Source organism: Meleagris gallopavo, chromosome 1 (genome assembly GCF_905368555.1).
Source record: "Meleagris gallopavo chromosome 1, MGAL_WU_HG_1.1, whole genome shotgun sequence".
Taxonomy (NCBI): Eukaryota; Metazoa; Chordata; class Aves; order Galliformes; family Phasianidae; genus Meleagris; species Meleagris gallopavo.
Genome location: NC_139404.1, coordinates 34770800 through 34787337, shown reverse-complemented (window position 1 = coordinate 34787337; position 16538 = coordinate 34770800). Strand labels below are relative to the sequence as shown.

General features: G+C 44.4%; 1 protein-coding gene across 1 annotated transcript in view; it reads right to left on the bottom strand.

Moving 5' to 3' along the window:
- Positions 1-8775, bottom strand: part of RAP1B (RAP1B, member of RAS oncogene family) — a 30212-nt gene extending 21437 nt beyond the window's left edge. Inside the window, exon 1 of the mRNA XM_085220976.1 lies at positions 8619-8775. The gene's annotated coding sequence lies outside the window, so the exon portion shown is untranslated. The remainder of the gene's footprint in view (positions 1-8618) is intronic.
- Between the last annotated feature and the right edge of the window lie 7763 nt (positions 8776-16538).

Genomic DNA, 16538 nt, shown 5'->3' with positions numbered 1-16538 from the left:
ATCAAAAAAGTCTCAAGTAATTGTAACTCACGTCCATTTAGAACTTCCCATCAGTGCGTCCTTAACAGAAGTACGGTATTTGAATATGAGCAAGCATCACTCACACTTACTCAAGTTATACATAATTCCCTAAGCAGTTCCTTTTTTGAAGCTTGAGACTTCCGTCTTGAGGCTGGGGAGTGAGGGGAAAGGTTAGGAAAAAAAGAAAAAACATAACATCCAGCAACAGCTACTACCTTCTGCCACATAGTGGTTCTGCTTCTGCAGTAATGGAGGCGTGCCTTAACTGCTCATCTTCACAGTTAATTTTTTTAGCCAAATCCACTAATGAAGGTGAGTTGGTGCAAGAAATAAACACTTAAAGGAAGTGGTTGAAACTTGGGCAGAAGGCACGTCCTGTGAGGAGAGGCTGAGGGCACCGGGCTGCCCAGGGTGGAGGAAAGGAGACTGAGAAGTGACCTCACTGCTCTCTGCAACTCCTGAGGAGGGGAAGCAGAGGGAGGTGTCAACCTCTCACACATACTTTGACTGGAAGAAGACAACTGAAGTTCACCCCCACCGTCCTTGCTCATATACAGATGTACAGACAACTTGAGTTGCTCTGGAGGCAACTGCTAAGTTGCTGCAATCTTCATACAAGGGTATTTTAAAAATCAGTGAAATAAAGGGTGGCTTATCTTCGCATGCCAGGCTGTAGTTCTGCATCTGCTCTGTGAGCAGCTGATGCATCGCAAGACAGTCCCCCCAAAATCTCATTTAACGGATCAGAAATTTCCAAGAGAGGGAAAAAACATCAGACAGTTACAAGCAGGAGCCCAAAGGTAAGCAATTCATGTTTGGAAGCCTGAGCTTCAAGACAGAATGACACCTACACACAAAGCTGAATAATGTTAACCAAATGAATTTGAATCACACTCATCCCCACACCACTATTACATGGAATAAATCTTTAGTGAGTTACCAAATTAGTAAGGGTTGCATTTGTTTAATCAAGTCTCCACAAGAGTCTATTTGAATCTTCTTAAGAGGAGTCTAGCTCTTGTTCAGACCACAGTTACAGTTCCTCTGTACCTTCAAAGCTTGTCATTTACTGGAGAAACCTGTAGTACCTTAGGATTTGCTATGCTGCTGAATTAAATCAAACCCACACTTTCACAGGGTAGCAAAAGATGTCCAAAGCATACTGGAAATTTAAATCTGCTCCAGAGGTTTGGTTAAGATCTTCTTAGATACAGACCTGCATGTCTGGTCATCTAAGAATCATCTACTAGTCATACTATGGCAGTTGCCACGCTATTTGAGCAAGTATTACTGCTACACTCTAAACCTTTTATTGAAAGAGTTCCACTAACAGCAAATTAAAGATATGCATCACAAAGCAACCTATCTTTTGGGAAAAGCCTGAGTGGAAGAACAACTTCTCAGTCTTCCCAGAGTGTTCCAGTGAAGCAAGTTCATCCTCCATGAAACCACACTCTCATATTTCCACATCGCTCAGGGTGTTCCCAGTACACCCAGTGCATCCTCTCTGGTTCTCAAGATCTATGACTTCAACTGTCTGGAGATAAGGCTGTGAATGGTCCCTTAGCTTCACTCCTACTATCGTAGCCAACTGGGCATTCAGCTCAGAAAAGAGGCTTTAGCTTTCCTTCATGAGAAGTCCACCAAAGAATTTCATTTTAAGAAAGGACTTCACAGCAAGGCTAACCAAGGCAGAATTACATTAGCTGAAATTACAAATAGTTTAAACTTGACAAATTTGAAAAGAATTGTAAACTACATTCATGATCTTGCCTCTGGCTAGGAGCAGAATGTATTTCTAGTGAGCAAGACTGTACTTGGTTCAAAATATTGGCTGTTGTACATAAACGAGGGCAAATTACTGAAGAATCAGCACAGCATGCATGTTAACTCACTGGACAGAACTCACATTCCTAACAGAAAAGGAAAAGGCAGCTTTAGGAGTTTCATACCTTCATCAGGAATAAAACTTTACAACCTACTTATTCTTTTTCACATGTAGTGTTCCATTTATTCACTTTAATCCCTACTCTCAGAGTTACAGCATTTCTTGCCTGAGTCTTAAGAAACTAATGAAAAGCAAAGATGCCAAACACTACCACATACAGTGGCCTAAAGCACTTAACTTTGAAACTGCTATCAGTTACTCAGTTTTTGCAGAACTTCAGCTCTTACACAAGTTTTCTACACGAGATCTCTGGCAGAACTCCAATACAGCTCAGGTCATTTCCTGAAACAAAAACCTTAGGGAGATCAGAAAAGAAAAGAGGATCATAAAAAAAGCAATGGGCATGCTCAAATGCAAGGAAGGTGAAAAGACAAACTGAAAGAGCATGCAATGCACAAAAACAACAATTTCAGGCCCCCGGGCAGCCTGGTCTCATGGTTAGCAATCCTGCCTGTGGCGGGGGGGTTGAAACTAGATCATCATTTGGTCCTTTTCCACCCAGGCCCTTCTATGATTCTACAAAAACAAAGATTCAGAAATGCTCAATACCCGTATTTATATATATAAAGCAAATAAAAAAAATATACATCAAAACTAAGAGCATTTGATGATCAAGGATCTAGTAAAAAAATTGAAGTTATAAACAACTGGATTTATTGGGGGATTGCAAGCTTCCCATTGCTGAGCTGCAAACTTCTTCAACAGCTGCATAAATTTCTACAAGTATGTTGTATTCTCATGTAACTAAAGTCAGCACAAGTTGGATTTTTAGCAAAGCATTTCACAGCACATTAAGAACACAGAGCGGCTCAGGTTGTGTGCTTATATTCCATGAATACTGCTCATGTTAAACTACTTTGGAAATTCATCCACAGACTGCTATAATATGGGCAAGAACTATCAAGATGAATTCAAGCTAGCAAAGAACTCAAGTTTCTGATGCTGCCCATCATAAAATCCACAAAAGCACATAGCGTTTCCCATACATCTGCATGAGTAGAATAACAAGCATAAATAGATGGACCATTCCCCCAACAATAATAAGACCATCACGTTCACCAACAATTCTCAATTTTAAACAAGTCAGAATGGTGTAGATACACACTATATAAATACAATTGCAGAAGCATGAGAATCAAGATATCACAAGCCATATTAATTTACATACTTCTCCAACCCTAACAAAACTCTTCAACAATACTGCATGCAATAAGCAACCACGAGAAACTAGGCAAGCTGTGTTTTATGGGTCATCTTTTTTAAGGACATGAAGCTTTTGGAACGTTACGTTGTAAGCAGTTTCATAATGAAAGATCGGGGGGGTTACTGACTGCATCTTAAAATGTCTTGACGATTCACCTTACCTATTTAACAGTACTAAGATTAATAAGCAAGAGACTCCTGTTCCGTATGCCACTGGGCAGCCCTTGCATTTAACCACGCAACCTAGACACACAGGCACTCAGCTCAGTCCCAGCTACGTAACCTTGTAAACAAATAAACCCTGCCCTAAATACTGTATTGTGGAAATTAAAATTCTTAAGTAACTTCCACTAACTGGATCAGTTCCATTCTACATTCAGGTTTGCCCTTCTCAACATTTAAAAAAAAAAAAAGCAACAAAACAGGAGAGGTTGCAACTTTCCACTAGTTTTCCCATGAATCACTTTTGGGGAAAGTACTTGACCAGTACACATGGTTAGTCACATTACAGAAGTTTAACTGCAAGCAAAAGTGCACAACCATATGATGTAGCTACCAGTATCGCCCAGGTTCTGAGGCAGCCCGAGTAGCAGACAGCACATCAGCTTCATCTTAAGTAAAAATATAATTGCACACAATGTCTTTATAAAAAAAAAAAAAAAGATGTAGCTGCTCTGATCCTACAACTGCTGAAGGTTCTGAATTCAGTAGTGCTCAAGTACCACACCTAGTATCGTTCTGGTCCTCCTTCTGCCTCCTGTACATCCCCTCTCAAGCTCCACATTAATAACAAACACATCTGCTGCTCATCTTCCAGACAGATGTGGTCACACCCCTTTTGTTTCTTCTTGATATATGAAGTCTGCTTTAAGAAATTCCCCTTCATTGCAGGCATGGGAAATACCACGGCACGAGTAACTAGGTTCCAGAAGATGACTGAGTGGGGAAAAAAAAAAAAACAACAATCTAAAAAGCTAAGCTGAAAAGCTACAGAGCAACAAAAAGGAACACCTGCAGAGACTATCTGCATTTGGAAGTTAGGATAGATTAAGCAAAGAGAAGGCTAGCCAACATACATTATTTGGGCAACACAGAGCACAGCCATTTAAGAATAAGTTTTGACCAACTAATTTCATATAAAGTTATGAAAAAAGCCACGCTAAAGAAAAAAACGTTGTTCAACTACATCTCTACCTCTAATCCAGATTACCTGATGAAAACAAAGATTAATAAAAGCTTTACGGTTAAAGCAAGTAGTTAATGTTCAGCGTCTACAAATTTTGATGCAAAGAACACATTTTCTTCAGAGTTTCTATGAGGAAACAAATTGTAATTACAGATGCTTGCTTAAAGGTTTCTCCTTAGTTATGAAAATAAACTGTTCCCCTGTTCCAGTTCCTCAATATTGTCCAGAAAATTAATGATATAAAGTTTCATATGGCTCTAAGATTAGGGTTACATTGAAAGGTATTTCATGAATTATCAACGCTGGCACGCAATATCCTTTTCGCAGAAGGACTGGTCAAATAATTAAGGTGTGGAACACCTTCCTGTGTTGTAACAGCTGCAGGAATGATACCCCGTGATCCCTAAAGACAATCTTAGTCTGCAGAGAAACATGAGATGCTGTTTCTTCGCACAGGATGCAAACGTCCATTAGAAGGGATGGGCTTTCCCACTTCTGCACTATGCTCCAGCCTTCTTTGCTTGGCCAAGAATGAACTAACCATGTGTACTGTAATTGGTAGTCTCTTCTCATAGCTGCATAGCAGGGACTTACTTCAAACGACATAAACTCTTTACATTAATAACTAGAAAGCTGAATGGAACAATACAGTAGATACTGCCAAGCGCCTCTTCTTCTTCCTGGTTCAACTCTAAGAAAGTTCCTTTAACTCCGCTACACACTTTTCTGTAGGCTTCAGAATACCTTCACTCTGCTGCTTCAGCAATGAAAACTACTGCTAAAAACACTGCCTATGGAAATGGAGCATTCTGAATAGCTAGAGGGCCCCCAAATCATTTTGGGGGTTGCCTAAGAGGCAGATTGCCAACCTGGTGCGTACAGCCTTCTTCCCCTTCCTTGCTGCCAGAAGACCATGCAGAATGTCAAAAGTTCACAACCGCATTCACAAAGAGGTGCACACAGTTTAAAAAAGAAAGAAAAAGAAAAAGGCCTTTGAGTTACCCAGTGTTCTTTGGGTATTCTAAAGCAAGGGAGATGTGGGCTTCAGGCCAGTGCTCACTGCCACTTCTTAAGGCAGCCTCATTCAGCTGTTCCATCAAGAAATGACTTGTGCCACCAAAGTCTTTGACTTTCTCCAAACTCTGCTTGCCTACAACAAGCAAAGTATCACAGACTTTTAAGAACATAATTTTTACTATGCCTATCCCCCCCAGTTTTCTTATGTTTAAAAGGCCCTGAGACAAAAGACATACGTTAGGCACATCCAGTGAGATATTCAAGCTCTTCTGCACTCAATCACTGAACAGTTTTGAGAGCTGTCACTTACTAAGCAGGTCCCTTATTAAATCTATTCAAAAAAAAAAAAAAAAAAAGACCTTTCCTTTTCCCTGCTTTACATAAGAAGAATGGAAACAGACCATCTCAACCATGTATGAACAGGAAAACGAAGTCTGCCTTCAAATTGGATTGTGTAGTTTCTGTAGATACTCTCAATCTCTTCAAAGGAGGAGGCTGACTAAAAAATCCCTCCACCTGACCTAGATGCAACAAAGCACAGCAGAAACCTGCCCCAACTCAGCAGGAACTCAACACACCAGTAATACACGGGACTACTTCAGTCTGCTTTGGCACTTGTTCTGAGGCAGAAGAGTGGCACCGCTTCCAACCACAAGCTAAATATAAACTTTTGTTGCATGGGGTATACTTAGTGTTCTGTTTACTGAAAAAGCAATTTTGATGAAAACTCACAAAAGCTTGAGAGAAATTGCCGAGTGTGCCCTGAAGAATTAGGGCACTCTCAGAAGTCAGTAAGGTATCTGGAGGTCACCTCGGCATTACTGGGCAATTCACAGAGTACCCACTCATCCCTCTTAGCACATACCCCAGAAGTGCTTTTACCTATATGACATCCTTGCCCCCAGGAGCACCTTTCAGAGCAGCCAGCAGTACTCTATGACGACAGGGTTCACACTACAGCAGTTAAGTGCTGAGCACCCAAGTACTTCAGTGACTCCTGCACTTCTCACGTTCCAGATGATAGGTGGACAGCCGCTTATTTTAGCTCCCACGTTTACTGACTGCTAGATCACAAGCCAAGTCATCTTCAGCATACTTCCTTCCTCAGGAATTTCTTCCTCCTTTTGTAGGCTCTCACCTAGATTCCCATCTGCTTGCTTCTGTTCCAGAAAGGCGCTCAATTAAAAAGTCAGTCAGTTTCACTCTGCAAAACTAGCACAGCACAAAGAAAGCTGTCATGGCTCGCCTGAGATTTATTTCTGATGAACTGCCCTGCACAAGAGCTTGAGAACAAAATCACAAAATTTTAATAATGCTCAGAAAACTAATCTGGAGAAGGTATATAGTAACAGAAGTAAGATGCCCAATTACAAACAGTACAAAAGACCATTTGTCTTTTTCATATGTGAGTTCTGTTTTTAAGCTTATAGTCTTTCAACTCTGTTTTGCAGATTACACCACCCCCAGGCAGACAGGTGCTTCGAGTACGATTCAGCTTTGCTAAAAAGAAAAAAAGAAAACCCACAAAAAATAGAATATATTACGTGACCTTTATAGCACACAGAGCAACTCGGAACTCAGATAATCACAAAGTCTTACACTACAGTTGCAAGCTAAACTTGAAGTAGCTCATACCACTAAACAGAACATCTCTGAAACGCACAGGTAACAGGGAAAGAACACTGCACGTCATTATTTAGGAAGTTTATTTGCAAAGCCTTTGATGTGAGCAACCAAGGCAGCCTTCACTACACACTCAGCCCATTTTTAGCAAGAGTGAAGTCTGCAGCACAGACTTTGAGATGGGAGGTAAAAAAAAAAAAAAAAAAAGTAATGAATAAAGCGAAACCTCTTGAGCATTCCACAAATTAAGTTTTGTTTTCCAAAAGTCTAAGATTTTAGCATATATAGAAGGCCAAAGGCAGATCACTGGACTGCTTTTTCAAGTCTTCTGTAAAGGAGAAAAGCAGCACTTTCAAAAGGAAAATAAATTTATCTTTGAATGATTACTAACGTAAAACGAGGTAATTGCTTCTTTGCCTTTTAATTTACCAGAAAAAAAAAAGAGAGCATTTCATCCCTTCCTTTCTATGACAGTGATTCCAATGCACATTTTGCCACAAAAGAGTACTGAAAAGTCGTTGTCATTCTCCGTCTACTCACTTCATATTAGGATAAAATATAGCTGCTATGTGCTGGAAATAACAAGTCCCACTAATGAAAACATCTAAATGCAGGCACACACACAGAAACTACAATTTTCAAGCTGCGCATCTCTGAAATATCCTCTTTATTGGAACTGCACCACCTCACCGTCACACCCCAAGAATGACTTTTTCCCCCTTTGAGCAGCACAACCTCCAGACAGAAGGGCAGTAAGAGCAAAGAGCACGCTGATGGCTTCTGCAGGAGCCTCGCTGCTCTAGATCCTCTTTTTGTTATCCGAGGCCAGAGCAAAACACCCCAATTTCATTTCATCCCTCTGAAAACTTTGCTTCCGCTTCTAATGGATATATATTTCGATGGGAAGGTACTTTTTGGGGGGGTGTGGGGGGAAAAGGGGGAAGAAGGGGGGACGCGGGGGTGGGGGTGTGCGTTCCGCTGGCTTGGTGCAGGAAGCATCCCTCGAGCTCTTCCATTTGCATCGCCGCCGGAGTTCAGACGTGACGAGGAACACCGCCGTCCCTTCCGGCCTCAGGCTCCGCGAATCCCCGCCACCCTTCGGGCTGTTGTTCCGCGGGGCAGGACCCGCTGACCGCCGGCGGCGCCGCTCCGCTCCGCGCAGGCCGGGCGCTGTAGCCGCACCCCCCGCCGCCGGGCGGGCCCCCCCCGGGCACAGCGGCCGGAAGCGGCGGCGGGCGGCCGGACTAGGTGGGGCCCGGCTCGGACTTCCCGCTGACAACGGCGGCGGCGGCGGCGGCAGCGACCCGTCCCCGGCCGGGTGGCACCCGCCCCTCCCTCCTCTCTCTTCTCTCCCTCCCCGGCGGCCTCGAGCCGCGGGGTTACAACTTTCCGCTTCCGCTCCAACTTCTGCGGCGGGCGGCGGCGGCGGCGGCGGCAGGGCCGGGCCCCGCACTGCCCCGCGCCTCAGGCCGGGCGGCGGCGGCGACTCCTCCTCCGCCATGTTCCAGGCTCCTGCCCCTTCCCCCGCAGCGCGCCGCTCCCCGCCTCAAGCCCCCCCCTCCCCTTTCCTTTCCCCCGACCGCCACCCCCCGTGGGCCCGGCCAGCGCCTTCGTTCCTACCGGACAGCGCCTCCGCTCCCCGCCGCCTCGCCGGCCGAGCCCGCTGCGCTCCGCCCGCTGCCTCTCGCCGCTGTGCCGGGGCGCGGCTTGGGGCCGTCGCCGTGACGCCGCACGCCCAGCCTCGCTCTGGCGCGGCGGGGGCGGGGGCGGTGCGGAGGGGTGGGCTGACCCCGTCGCCGCGCCCCCACTGCGCAGGCGCGGAGCCCTCCCCCAACCCCTTCCCGCCGGCCCCTCCCCCCGCCGGGCCCCGCGCGATGCCCTGAGGGGCGGCCCGGCCTCGGGCGCCGGGCGTGTGTCGGCCTCGGGGCGGGGAGGGGTCGGGCGGTGTTGGGCCGACTGGAAACCGCCGTGGGGCGGCTGCGCGGCGTGTCTCCGCGGCGTGAAGGGAAGGAGGGGGGGGGGAGGCCCGGTGGGCCTGGGTGTGGCGGGCTCGGAGCTCGCATCCCCTGAGAGGTGGCCGTCGGTACCCGGGGATGGAGCGCCCGGGACAGAACGAGCCTTGAGGAGGGAGCGTGGGCCTCTCAGCCGTGTCGGGGGAGGTTCCGGAGCTTCGCGCTCGTGGCAGCGTGTAGCGGTCCCTTGTCAGCCGGGAGCCGTGGGGGAAGGAGGAATGCTGAGGCAGTGTTTCTGACCTCTCCGAAAGGGCTCTTGAGACCCGCGGAGCGGGGGTGCTTCCGAAATGTGTCACGCTGCTATAGGCTGCTACTCCATGGGCTGTTACACCTCTGGGTGCCCTCGTCAGCCCCGCACATACAACGTGGGACCTGCAAATACACTCCTCGGCCCTTATTTTCTTTCACCATTAAATAACATAAGGCACTTTTTACTCTCCCTGAGCGCCACTTATATTTTTCTAGCCAGAAAGGGTTTAACTGACGAATATCCATTTCTGTGTGTGGGAAGCAAACAGTTAACGCGGTGCAGGCAGATAAAACTTTTGCCAGAGGAAGCGGCGTGGTGTGCGGGGCTGACAGGAAGCTGCAGCGAGGCTGCTGGCGAGGGGAGTGGGTGTGGAGGAAACACGGCCTCTCGGTTTGTGGCACAGAGATAGAAGAGGGAAAAAGCGATGACATTTCCCCCTGTTGCGCGATGGAGAGGGCTCGGCTAAAATGGGAGATGCACAGCGTGGGGTGGGTGTGTGGAAGAGGCTGGAGGTCGGAGCCAAAGGAGCCAGAGCAGCCGCTGGGATGTGCTGCCTTAGTTGGAACAGCTTTGTTGAGGCTCACGGCACCAAGAAAGTGACACGTTTTTAAAATGAGTGTTGCTTTTAAATCCCAGACGTCATAAAATCTCTTCCAAAGTCCAGACAAATCTCTTGGTGTTGTGCAGCTTAAACCCTCATGCAGTACTTTGATAATGAATCCCTGTAAGTGGTGGATAATGCGCAAGAGCTGATGTTGTGAGAAGCCAAATGTGCAGAAATGCAGTCGGTTTTCAGCAGGGCATCCATTGTGGGGCAGAGCTGTTGAAATAGATGGTGTCTGTCTGAAGTATGAATCAAAAGAACATCTCTTGCCTCTGTTAGCTGGAAAGTTTATGTACTCACCAAACAGAAGCAGCATCGGTTTCTTCAGACTTCTCTGTCAGTAGATATTATTACCAGCTCCCAGCAATAATCATGACACCGATAAAAAGAACAAACAGGAAGATGTATCCTCTGCCCTCCCAACTTTTGTCGGTGACCTAGATTAATCCCAAATAACAATCAGTGTTCAGAGAGCAGATGAGTGTCATTGCCAGAGTAATACTTTGCAGTATGCCTTTAATTGCCCTGTGTCTTACAGGCAGTGTGGTGAGTGTTGTTCTTTGCTGTACAACAAGAAAACAGGAAGGAGCCTCTGGGAGTTTGGATGAGTCTCCTGTGAGCAGGTCTTGGTGTCTGAGTTTCACAGGGGAATCTAAAACTCAATATATTAAAAGAAGTGTACATATGCATATATACAGATATGGATTACTTAATGCAGACATACTTGAAAATTGAACACTGTAACTAGAAGAAATAGGCAGTTAGGATCCATTCTGAGTGAGAGGGACTGAGCATTCCTTTTTCCAAATTCTCCCGACCACGTATTTTGCATGTAAATCGGGCTCTTAAGTTTGGATTTTCCTATGAATCATTTGGGGGTTAATACTCAGCACAACTCTTAAACTAGCTTTACTCACATCAGTGTGTTTGGTGAATAGAAACTGGGTATGCAGCTCACTGTGCTTCAGGTGTGCCTGACCCACTCACCAGCGTTACTCCAGTGGCTGCAGCAGTGTGGGGTGTCCATGTGGCACAGCAGATCCCCAAAGCATCATCAGCTTTCCTTCTTGGCTGGCCTATTTGTTCCCAACATCATTCTATGATTTTTCAAAGATGTGTGGCAAATGCTTAGGTTGCCTACTCACCAAACAACAACAAAACAGTAGAGAACCTGCTTATGCCCATTAACCTTAAGTGACAAGTCGATCCTTACAGCACGCTGCACCACTTGACCTCTGGGTTGTAACTTTGCCTCTCAGTTTGCCAGTTGCCTGCCTGTACTTCGTAAACCTCTTGTGTCAATGACCGGCGCTTAGCTGGAGCTTACGGGATGTCGATATTGCTCATCACCAACACAGAGAGCTGTCTGGTAATGTCATGGCTGCTGGGGGAACAGCTGCAAGGGAGTACAGGAGAGTCTCTCTGCTGGAAGAAGAATATGAAAATGCATCTTGTTAAAAATCCTGTGGAATTACTGTGGGGGAGAATTCATAAATTACTCGAGTGAAATGAAAGACTACTTTTTAAGTGATGCTTTAATAAAGGTTGGATGGAATGGCCTTTGGTCACCTCCTTGTAGTTCTTCTAACTTTGCCTGCATTGTTTTTGCTGGAGCTGCATGGGTGTTGGAGCAAAGAATGTGGCTCTGTGAGTACTGCAGTTTCATTACTGCTGAAATGCAGCCATCTCTAGGACAGAATGCAGAGCACACTCGTGCCAGCAAACTCTGGGGTTTAATGGGCATGTAGTGCCAGAGAATGTTACCCTGGCTGTGTGCCAATTAGCTGTGAACTCTTCTAGAAATTTGTCCTAAAGGGAAAGAAATGTCATCTGGTTAATCTAGGAGGGTGCTTTGCTTTCTAAGAGGAAGCAAAGTTCTTGTCTGTTCTGCTGCATGGACTGAAAGGGTTCAATTTGTAGCTTGAAGACTCCATTGTTCCAACAAGAGATTGTTTACCAGGTCAGAATGTGCTTTGGATCGTGAGAGCAGCAAGGAGACAACATCTCTGACGCTAAAGAAAAATGTCTGTTATCTCTGAGACTAGCTGTGTGAGACATCTTTATCGTTCTTTATCCTTCAGTGTTATTTTCACTTAGAATTTCTCCATGCTCAGAGATGTAGTAATGTTGAGTGGGAATCCTTGCCTGCTAGAATAGCTCCTTCAGTCATTGCATAAATGTTTCTTCCCCTGCAAACTGCAATTTCTATGTCTCCTCATCTATTCAAACAACTCAGCCCGAGATTTTTACACTGATAATTATCAGTTTATCATCTTTACTTCTGACGTAACTTCCTTGCAGTGCTGCATCTGAGCCTCTCTCCATTTCACCTTCTTGTTCTATTGCCATTTACTAATCAAAACTGTTTAATCTGAGCTTTAATCACAAAGTTGTCTGGAACTTAACTCCAGACTTTGTTCCCCCATGTTTTCTTCATCGTTGAGGAAAACTCTAAATCACTTTTCTGCTCTTCCTCTTCCAGCTTATGTTGAATTACTGCAGTTTCCTATCATATAAGGATGTTCTTTGACTCTCTTCTCATTTGTCTGCCACTATCTCTTACTGGTCTATCTCTCTTCCATGCTGTTGGCCCAAATCCTTTCATTTGTTTATAAAACGTGGCCTTTTCTTTATCTTTCTGTCCTTTTTTTTTTTTCTTTTTTTTTTTTTCCCTTTGATAACTGCTTTGAGAGCCAAAATCTGCCTTTGTTTTTCTAAGCTGAGACTAATGCAATCTAAAGCAATGGACGCAACCACAATCTAAATTGTAAGTGTCAATATTTACTTTTGGGCATCGTTTTTTACATCTGTTTTCTCCTGCCTTTGAGAGACTGCTTTTTATATCACCGCAGCTTCTCCAGATAAAACGCTGAATGGCTGTTTCACAACATTGCTTTCATGTTGTGAAAGCACAGTGCTTACAATTGCAGGGAGATTGTAGAAAATGCCCTGGGCTTTGGGATTTAAAATCCTAAAAATAAGGATTAATTTGGTAAAAGGAAAAGCCTACTTTATTTTATTTGGTGTTGAAAAAGATCTTTCAAATTGCATTGGACATCCAGCTGATCAGATAAGGAACAAGATGATCACAGTAACAGAAGTGTTTTAAAAGAGAAAATGAAGAATAATGTCTCCAACTGGAACTAGGGAGGAATAATTACCTGGAGCAGAAAGTGGCCAAGATATGGGCAACCACTTCTCTTAAAAAAGAAAAGAAAAGAAAAGAAAAAATCACACATTTTTTAACCATTACGAAGCTTCAGAAGTTTTCCTTCCCTCTTTCTCCAGAGGACACTTAGTGGCACATGATGCAAACAGGAGGTTACCGCCTTCTGAATCACTGCCTCCTGTGATACCAGGATGGTTCTTCAAAGTCTGCCATAAAAGGGCTGGGTGCAGTGACAATTAACTGATGATGACTGATTGAATCACACGTCAGATAACATGGCAGCATAACATTCAGAACTAACACTCAGTTTCCTCTGTTCGTACGTATATGTTCTTGCTCAGAATGACCTCCTTCACCCTGTCTGCTGGGTGTTCATTCAGAGTAATGCACGGAGCAGCAAATCTGAATAGCTCAAACAAGGACACCATAAGAGCCACAGCGATAGTCCCAACCTCATAAATGGGAAGTGGGCTCTTATGGTCCTCTTTCACCAGAAAATGAAAGTGCAGAATTTTAACCTGGGAAAGCTGTGTTTAGAATTATTATGAATGTCAGTGCCAACATTTTGACTATAATTGCCTTTCTCTGATTTTTCTCTGATTTTTCTTTCTCACTGTTACTCTTTTTTAGAATACTCATTTATATCCAGATTCAGGTTCTAGTGAAAACAGAGGAAAAGTTACTGTTGATTTTAATGAACTTTATACCAGGACTTAAATTCAGCTCTTGCGGGATGTGCGACATTTAGCAATACTTGCATTTAAAATGTATATTCACTTCTGGTTTACATCAATATTAAGACAGGAGCAAGTATATTTAACAATGACAGGTCTAAAAATACTCTTTTTTTTTTTTCCTACTTCCCCCAGCTGCAGAATTATGTCCCAATTAACATAATGGTTTACACTGAAATATAGATATGATTTTTCTTTGCTTCCTTTCATTTCTGTTCACTTCAGAATCAAGCCTTAATTAACACAGTGGGCCAGAAGCATTCAGAGGAATCTCTTGAAATCATTAGTTATGTTAGCAATTCATTAGTTTTGATACTCAGTTTGGCTAGAAGAATAAAATGTACAGCGTAGAAAGCAGAATGTATTTCATAACCTCATTAGATCATTTTCTCCTTAGCTTGCTCTATGGACATGGCCTTGTTCTGCTATATCTTTCCCCTGGCCATGGGAGCTGTTGCTGAAGCTGCAGGCCAGGAGGGAGGCTTGAGTAAGGACTGAGCATCTACATCAAGGAATATGTGTATTCCTTACTTTTCAGCACTAGCCAAAAAGCAGGGTACTTTTCCTCCTCTAATTTCATGAATGTTTTTGCAAAAAGAATACTGTTTATTTAGCTGATAGAACTTTCATTTTTTTTCACTTCTTTTTTAACAAGATCGTAAGTAACTAACCCCTCAGGCAGCTACAACACGTTTACCATTAATCCAAGAGCTTATTTTAGCGGGAGATTTTAGTGAATTTTTTATCACAGTGAAAAAAAAAACAAAAAAAAACCAAACAGAAACGTTTTGACAAGCTTGCTGGTTTTGGAGGAGTGTGTCTATTTGGGGTGCCTTAAACACAGCATAGCCAGCTGATCAACAGGAGTAATTCTCCCGCTATATTTTGTGTTGGTGTGGCATTGAGTACTGCATGGAGTTTTGGTCTCCACAATATAACAGGGATCTTAAGGTCCTTGAAAGCCTCCAGAGAAAGACAGCAAAGCAGGTAACAGGGCTGGAAGGCATTTCCTGTGAGGAGAGGAAGTTGAAAGGTGACTTCACTGCTCTCTGCAGCTTCTGAGGGGGGGAAGAGCAGAGGGAGGTGCTGGGCTCTGCTTCTGGGAACTGATAGCAGAATGGGAACAGCACAGAGCTGCAAGGGCTGCAAGGGAAGGGTCAGTCAGTTGGAAACAATTCTGTGGCGTGAGGGTGGTCAGACACTGGGACAGCATTCCTAGTGAGGTGGTAGATTCCTGTCAGTGCTCAAGAGGCATTTGGACACTGCCCTCATTAATGTGCTTTAAGTTCTGATCAGCCCTGAAGTAGTTAAGTAGTTGGACTAGGTGATCTCTGAAGGTCCCTTCCAACAGAACCACTCAATTGCATCCCACCCCATCCCATCCCATCCCATCGCATCGCATCGCTTCGCATTGCATCACATCCTACCCTACCCTACCCTACCCGACCCGACCCGACCCGACCCGACCCTACCCTACCCTACCCTACCCTACCCTATCCCATCCCATCCCATCCCATCCCATCCCATCCCATCCCGTCCCATCTTGAAGCCATCTCCAAAAACACAGTTTGTCCAGAGAGGTTGTGAATACCCTCACTCTGGAGGCATTCAAGGGCAGGCTGAATGGGGCTTTGAGCAATCTGGTCTAGAGGGAGGTGTCCCTCCTATATTATAGCAGGGAGATTCGAACTAAATGATCTAAAAGGTCCTTTCAAACTCAAACCACTCTATGATTCAATGATTCTATGAAATAAGTTGCTACATTTGCCACAGGCCAAGGCTCACAACCTGGTCAAGAAAAGTTTTGACACTTTTTCACGTCATATGGGTGCTATAATAATCACGGGCATCAGAGCTGTGCAGAACATGCTGGTGACCCTCTCTGCTTCTGCTCACTCCTCTGTCTGTACTCTGCTGCTTTCTTGGTTTGTTTCAGGGTAGCTTATCAGCTTGTAGGCCTACAACCTTTTCGGTGCTTTCTGATATTACATTTGGAAGGATGCAGAGTCAAACTCCTTCTTGCTTCTTCCCCTACCTGGAATTCTGAATAGGCAATTTGTGTAATAGATTTATTGTATGAATCCTTTCATTTTACTGCTGCTACACTAAGTGGTTCTGTTGAATTTTGAATGCAAGGTTTGCTAATATCCCATTCCCACAAGATGTCTATTTTGTTATATTCCTTCAATTTTTATCAATAGAAATACTCCTTTGAAATATAAATGCTGTCTCCTCCAAACCGTTCTAACAAATTCAGAATTGCTTCAAGGTCCCAAGCCTTTTAACTGCCTCTGCACTAAGCCAGATGTTACAACCTGAAACTGCATAAAATCTATTCTAATTTGAGCCCTAGACAGTGTCCTAGTGTTCAGAGATGGCTGTGTGAGAGAGCCCTGAATCTCATCCAGAAGCAGGGATGGAGCAGAGGCCGTTGCCTTGGTGTTGGGTGTCCTTGGGTGGAGGTGATGCCATGTTGCCCTGGTGCAGGGTTTCATATGTAAAGGTGATACTTCACAATCACGCAACTGGTTTGTATGCACAGCAGGGCATTTTGGATTCAGCTCAAGTGAAAGAAGTCACAGGGACATAATTAATGATGCAAAATAAAATAAAACTTCCAGTTTTTAAAATGGTATCATGACCTTAGTTCTGCTCCCTGCACTCCCAGCCTGTTTTCTACATTTTCCCTTTTCCTTCCAATCTTCCTTTTCCTTAAAAAATGAGAAAATTATGGGAGCTTTAGACTCCAGTGAGGCCCCAATGAATTGCAG